Genomic DNA, 7821 nt, shown 5'->3' on the forward strand with positions numbered 1-7821 from the left:
GAAAATGAGATAATCTGGTTCTGGGCTGGAAAAGGGTGTGAAAAGAAGGTGGAAAAGCTTGCAAAGTCCCTGGGTTCATGTACAGGCAAAGGTGCAAACCTCAGGGCCCCACCATCCCCACCCTAGGCCTTGCTCTGGGATTTCAAACAAGCTAGACTGGTGGGGAGTGACAGAGGAGGCATCCTTTGTCTATGCAGGCCAGGAAGCAGCCCCTCTGTTTACCTATCCCTGAAGCCCTGCCCCCCCCCCACCCCCAGTGTACCTGTGCAAGTGGCTGGTTGGTGGTGGCTTGCAAAAAAGGAAGCCAGGCTGGTGGAGGGTGACAGAGGAGGCAGAGGTTGTGTGCAATCAAAGCTGCGAATTCCAGGCCACCCCCACCAACAAAAGGCCTCACTCAGGTGTTACACACACACCAGGAAGCTTTGTGTAGAGTGAGCCAAGAAAGAGCATGAAGCAAGGGGGGATATGGAGGCAGACAGAGGAAGCCAGGAAACTATTATGAGCTTTTATTGTTTGCAATAGAGTATTACAGCTGTTTCTTGGGCTTCTTTGCCTTCACCCCACCATGACCCTGAAATGCTCCATCTCCCTGAAACACAATGGCAACCTCCTGGCCCTGCTGGCAGTCATATGGCCCTGCTGTGACCCCACAGAGTTAAGGGGAACAGGCTCATCTTGCACAGAGGCAAGACGAGCAGACTGACTTTTCCCTTTCAGGCGTCATAGGTATTTCTCTAAGGCTTCCTTGAAAATGTCGTTTGAACTATGGAACTCAGGACTGGACTTGTCGACTGCATCTTTCAAATTCCTCATGGTGTCACTGCACTTCCTCGAGGATGGCACAGTGCTTACACAGGGAGTCACAAAGTTTGTCCTGACAGGAAGCTTTGCATTCTGCTCTGGCTACTAAGGAGTCCACCAAAGCCTTGAATGAGGTTTCACAGGTCTGTCTGTGCTTGCTCAGAAAATCTCTGCAGCGCTCTGCTGAAGTGCAAGCGGGGTGCTGTTCCCAGCAGATCACGGCGGCTGATAAACAAAGAAAAAAGCAAGGGTTGCCTTTGCAACCCCTCCCGACCATGCAGTGTACAAAATCCCAGCAGGCATGGAAATGGACCCTGCAAAACTTTGGTACCACTTGTACTGCCCAAAACTTACAAATGCCTGCTGCTCTGGGAGGAACACATCTATGGCTGCCACTGCCTATGCTAGCTGCAACAAATTAATTAAAGCAAATAATTAGCTATCAAACCTGGCTGGCTTGCACCATCACCAAAAGAACATGGCAACCCACCTACAACAACACATGAATTTCCCCCCACCCCATCTCCCTGGTGCCCTAAACCCAACCAGCAAAAAGCTGGGAGTTGCCTGGCAGTGGCAAGAGGCACATTAAAAAGAGACTTACCAGATGTTTATCCCTGACCCCCCACCTCCTCTGATTCATCATCTGTGCTACTCCATGGAATGGGAAGGCTAAGCGGGAATAACTCTAAGGTGACTGATGCTTCTTCCTGCAACTGGTCATCAAGAGGGAACACAGAGGAGTCTCTGAACAGCTGAGACACAGTTTCAACCAGAGGAGGGGCTGCTGCCACCATCTTCTACTCCTCCTCCTCCACCTCCACCTCCAGCCCAACCCCGGTGCTGAAAGTCTGCAAACCCGGGATATCACCCACATCTCTGCAGAGAATGATGGACAGCTTGTCATAGAAGGGAGCAAGTGTGTGACCTGCCCCAGAATGAGAGTTGGCATCTTTTGCCAGTCACGATTGTGCCCTCACGCTTGCATGCCTTTTGCAATATCAACATAAACAGGCTTATTCCTCCTACTCTCCAGCTTGTCTATGATCCTTTGCTCTGACCAAATGTTGATTAAGTCCTCCAGTTCTTCCCGGCTCCATTTGGCTCTATGGGTGTTGGAGGTATGCTGTTTTACTGTAGAATGCTGCAGGAAGTCCTCAGCAGGAATAGGACACTACACTTTTCAGTGGTAAGTTGTGTGATTCCTGCTCTTACAGCACAGGATACATGGTGTACACAGGGGAGCAAAGCGAACAAGTGGAATCTGACCAGGCTCTGTCAATAAACCTCAGGAGGACGAGCAAAATTCACATGATGTGGGTCCATGAGAGAATCTCAGACTGGTAGAAGTGAATCATCTTGACCACTTGGAATGACCAGCAGTGGCTGGAGATGTTCTGAATGAAAAGGGAGACATTCTACTATATCATCTCGATCCTGGGCCCACACATCACGAGGCAGGACAGAAACATGCATTGGGCCATCCCACCAGACAAGAGGGTTGTAATGGCCATCATGAAGCTAGCCAGCCCATCCAGCCTCCGCTACATTGCCAACCAGTTCAGCGTGGCTGTCTTCATGGTGGGGCAGGCGACTTGTGAGGTATACCAGCTGCTTACAAATTTATCTTCCTGGCGAATCCACAGCAAAGGATGGCTGGCTTTAATGAGAAGGGGTTCCCAAACTGCATGGGGGTTTTAGACAGCACTCACATCCCAGTGCTATGCCCTACAGGAAAGGATATGCCTCGTGATCCTGTAAGCTGTGGTGGACCACCAGGGCTCATTCATGAACATTTTTATAGGGTGGGCCGGCAGCGCGCATGTTGTGCAGGTGTTCTGAAACTCCTCTCTGGCTGGCATCATGGAGAAAGGAGACTATGCACCTGGCATGGAGGGGAGAATGATCCGTGGTGTTGCCGCCCCCCCCCCCGGTCATACTAGCAGATGCTGCCTACCCCCTGAAGTCCTGGTTCATGAAGCCTTATGGAGGGAATGTCACAGATCTGCAGAAGCTCATTTTTAACTACCACCTCAGCAGTTGCAGGATGGCAGTGGAATGTGTGTTTGGATGACTGAAAGGATGATGGAGGGTGGTTACGTGCCGGCTCGACATGGACGCAGAAAATCTAATGCCCTTTACTGTGGGAGTGTCTGTGGCCACTTCTGGGAGCAGCTGCAGTGATAGGCCGGTGCTTGCAGGGAGGACACTGGTGCTCCTGCCTGCCCCCCTGCCCATCGTCTAAGCAGCGAGTGCAGCCAGTCAGGGGGTGCACCGACGCTCTCAGGGGGTGCACCCCCATTCATCACTACTGCAACTGATCTAAACCAGTTCAAACCTGTCTAAACTAGTTCAGCAGTCAAACTGTTTCAAACTGATCTAAATAGTTTCAAACTGATCTAAAACAGTTCAAACCACTTCAATCTGACTCAATCTGGTGTAAACTGGAGCTGACAATCCCTTTCCGATTCATCTAGGCATTAGATTCAAAATTGCCTTTGTGGCAGCTGAAAAGTATGTCTGTGTGATAAAAGAGCTTGCTGAAGGCTCTATAAAGATTAGACCAAGTGTTTTTCTGTATTTGTTTAGATATTAAGCTGTAAGTTGTTGCTAAAAGCCTAATTATAGTTTAAGATGTAGTGAGGCATTGTATAAAGTAAGGCCTTGTAAATTTAGCAAAGCCTAGAAGTAGTAAGGCCCTGTGGCGCAGTTAAAATTACCTTATCAAAGGAATGCAAGGCTTGTACTGTTATTGGTCAGTCTAAGGACAGCTGAAGAAAGGAATCTAAGTGGTCGTACATTATCAGTGTCCTTCAGAAGCTATAAATTAGCTGAAATATTTGGAAACCATTTAGAAGGAAGATGCAGCTCTGTGAAAAAGATTAGTTAGCTGTTGCCTGGATCAGTGGGCCCATAGACCTCTAGGAGCACAAGAACTGCATTCCAGGGTCCTTCCTGGCACCCCTCAGACAGCGTTGTTCGGGGACACCTGACCTCGCTGAACTTTGTGGAAAGAGAAGCTTGCTGTGTATCAGGCATCAGAGGGACTACCAATAAGTTGCCGATGGGATTTGCTTTTGTCTGTCATTGTTTGTCTTGTTATTATGCATAGTTGTGTTTTTCTTAAGTCAATAAATCTTTCTTACCTTTCTACCCCCAACCACACTCTCAATCCTAAACCCTCCACAGGTGGCTGGGACAGCCTTAAACCAGGTTTAAAGGCCCCAATACTGCCAAATGGGACAGACAGTGCAGTTTTAATCAAACCAGTTCAAATGATGTGAACTGGTTCCAAGACATCTATAGTTCTCTAAATGAGTTTAAATCAGTCTAAACTACTCCAAACCAGCCAAAACATGTCTAAACTTGTCTCTGGTTTAGACCAGTTTGAACATGACATCAACTGACTCCCTTAGCACTGCCTGTCTTGTATAATCAAGTACTAAATAAATGTGCAGTACCCAGAGTTATTACGCAGTACCCTTTTAAGTGAGGCTACTGCCTAATAGTGTGCAATAGCATATTAGCATTGTTAGTGATGTGATGCAATAGTGCGCAGTATTATTTGGTGACTGCACTGTCAGCATCTTGTGTAGACATGCCCACTACTCACTGTCCTACGGTGGAGTAAATTAATCTGCTTTACCCTAATTGCGGTGCATGTGTAGATGGTTAAGCTTTACTATGCATTAAATTAATTTATTGCACAGTGAAATACACATACAGACACACCCAGTAGGTATTTATGTTCACAGGCACATACATTTCCTAATTTCATATTTAAAATATCAAGAATTGTCATTTAGAACATTTTATTAAAGAACTAGATTTGCACATTTCCTAATGAGATATATTCAATAAGCCTTTTTATATACAGCTCTTTACATTCAGGAGGCTATTATCAAAAGCATAAGGAAGAGAAGTTTTTTCCTGTTGAAAGTTTAAATTCTGTATATGTAGAAAGCTCAAGAAAACAGTTTACTATACAGCATTTAAGTCACAACTCCAAGATGGAGAAATATTGTACTGGAAGATAAGCCACCCAGATACATTTAGCTACATACCATTCATGTGAAGGAAATAGTAAATATGAACAAAAACATGGTTACAATGAGCTTTTCATAAAATATTTACATTCTGTCAAATAAGACTTTTCAGGTAATATTTAAAAATATGAATCCATTTCTATGGTTCACCTAGTGTGAACCATAGATCTTGATTTACTTTTATATAAATACTAAAGGTGAAGGCTCCATTAAATCTAAGTCTATGATTTTGGACCTAGAATGTTCTCTTTGCTACAGAAAATTACTCAAATTTATGACTTTATTGTGATTTAGGATTAGTTTGTAGCCATTTTATTTTAAAATATCATTTTATTTCAAGAACCTTTTAACCTGAATTCCAAGTACCAAACTGAATTCCAGAAACAAGGTGGCCAAACTACTGCTGTAAAATTAGATTTGATATAAAAAAAATCTGTAAAATATATAGGATGTGTTTATATAAGCTTGAGTCCAATTTCTTGGTCAATCAGAAATAAACAACAATGTATCTAAATAAAGATGGCCTGAACTTACTGTCATACATATACAATATTCAAATAAAAAAAATAAGTAAATGCACACAGACTTCCCCATATTAGATTTAGAGGGTTTTCAATATTCATGAATTAAAAATACAGGAAACAAAAGGTCTTTGAGGTATTAAGATGGCTAACTAATACAGCAATATTTAATTTTCATTTTGCAGTGCTCCTGTACCCAGCCAGAATCTTAAGACTGTAGAGACATAAGATTTCACCTTCTCCACTAACTTGCAACAGAAGTTGCAGAGTTAAGAATCACAAATGGGTCTGTCATTCCATCCAGTATTATGCACGTTTTACACATGGGCACACACAGAGACATTAAAAGGGGAGTATGTTAAACTGGTCTGCTAGCATCTCTTATATGAAAGCGTTCAAGTTCAAGAAGCTGGTAACAGCTATGCAAATCATATTTGGACTGGTGCACCATTTAGGCATATGAGCCACACTAGAGAGCAACACTAATCTTCCATCCAGAAGAGGACAATATTTCTTAGCCTCCACCCCATAACCCACATAACCAACCCCCTTCCCTACCTCCTATCCATATCACTTACTTATGCAATAGAAGCAGCCATAACTTGAGGAAAAAATGGAAAATCTGATTACCCAGATGCAGTCAATCTCTCTCCTGTGGATTTCACACAAAAAAAGCAGTTGGCTTTGAATGCTGATTTGCAGTAAGTCTCCAACATAGTTGTATTACTTGAAGGATGGGCAGAGAGTTTATTTTTTTAAATGTATATAGGCATGTAGAAGCCAGGCAACTAAACAGAGCAAAATGCCTAAGAAAAATGGATTACAGTTGCCCATATAAATTACTAAGTTTTAAAGTTTAGTGGCATGCCCAGTCCAGAAATTCTTTGGCTCCCTTGATTGCCCTCACAAAAATTCAATCTGTCCCTTTCTGCTATAAATGCCTGCCTGCCTTCGACTAATTATTTGTCCTCTCTCAGGACCCTCTTCCACATGTCTTAGTTCTGGCTGCCCTACTTTATTCAACCTCCTTACAGGTCCCCTTTTCCCCAGCCCTCTTTTCCTTCACTCCCCACCCCTCTGTTCTTCTTCTCCTGAGTCCATTACCTTTTATGCAGGTTGGGCTGGATAAGCACCTTGCTAAACAGCTGCAGTTGTTTTTGCTGGCTGTGGCAACTTCTCCTAGCCTTTGTTCTTCCCTTACTGACTACTCAGCACTCTCTTTCCTTAGCTCCACCCCTTCCATCATTAGAGAAGAGGAGACTTGCTGATATCAGGGCTGTGGCATGACTGTGAGGAAGAAGAAACTCTCAGTTCTGCTCAGCTAGCCAAAGGCTAGAGGCACCTGGTGAGGAAGCAGTGGAGGCAGGGGGAAGAACGGCAAAAAACAGGTTGAAAAGCCATTGATCCAACAAAAACCTCTGCAGATCTAGGTCTGGAATTCACATTATGAAGATAATCTGCACCCTCAAATTTTTTGCAGATCAAGCAGTATCCTTCTCATCTGCGGATACTCTAACTCTCTCCCAGTACCAACATTAGTGGACTGCAGAGGCAGGAGAGGAAGCAGAGGAGGAGGTTTCTCTGCAACCAAGCTCCATGCTTTCCAGCTGTCCTGATATTCGCAGTACATATACATTATTTGGTGGCCTTTGTTATCACCCTTTGGCAGATACCCAGAGGACTTTCTGTACAACTGCATGCATTGTACTGCAAGGGTATAAACACTGGCATGCGCAGAGCATTTTCTATAGTTCTGGAGGAAATCTATGAACATCCAGTGTCAAAGAGACTGGGGTGAGCTAGGTGTGTCAATACCAGTTAGCTAATGTTGCCTGTATCCTTCTTCCCAGTCTCCCCAATAGGCACTGAAGTCTTCTAGGGTAAGATAATAAAGTACAAATGAGGTTCTTTGGTTTTGGGACAGTTTTTCTAATAGTGATTTGGTGGTGAGTATTTTCCAGAATCATGCCCCTGGCAGGGATAAGCTGAGAAGAAAGGAAATATATACCAAAGTAAAAAATGAGGACAGCAAGAACATAGAGGAAAATAAGAAAGTTCTGGTAAAGCAATTAAATAAAAATATGTTGTGGGGGAAGGGAATGCAGAGTAAAAGAGATAAAGCACTGAATAAAATAACCCCCCAAAACCAAGAGAAATTCAAATGGGAAAAGGGAGAAAAATCACAGGACACAACTGTAAAAGAAAGGGAATGAGATTGACAGACCATGGCAAAAATAAATCATAAATTTAAAATAGGCTTTAAAAAATAAATAAGGGAAATATATAAAAAGAACAAAAAAGGTAATGGAAAGAGAACCAAAACACAAGTAATTTTTTAAGGTCAGAAGAGTTCACATGTGTCAGGGAACAGCAGCCCCAAGGTCATGGTGGGCCGAGAGTGGTATCAGATCGGAACAGGCGGGAGTAGCGGTGAGGAGTCTGAGTGGTACGGG

The 7821-nt window shown here is 43.8% G+C and overlaps 1 long non-coding RNA gene across 1 annotated transcript; it reads right to left on the reverse strand.

Moving 5' to 3' along the window:
* Positions 1 to 723: 723 nt before the first annotated feature.
* LOC109287282 lies at positions 724 to 6896 on the reverse strand. The gene is made up of 3 exons (XR_002094812.1): positions 6473 to 6896; positions 5947 to 6020; positions 724 to 1026 (listed from the first exon to the last, which is right to left on the reverse strand). It is a non-coding gene; the product is annotated as an uncharacterized LOC109287282 (long non-coding RNA).
* Positions 6897 to 7821: the final 925 nt, after the last annotated feature.

The sequence above is a fragment of the Gavialis gangeticus genome, unplaced genomic scaffold (assembly GCF_001723915.1).
Source record: "Gavialis gangeticus isolate Ggan-Ray unplaced genomic scaffold, GavGan_comp1, whole genome shotgun sequence".
NCBI classification, from domain to species: domain Eukaryota; kingdom Metazoa; phylum Chordata; order Crocodylia; family Gavialidae; genus Gavialis; species Gavialis gangeticus.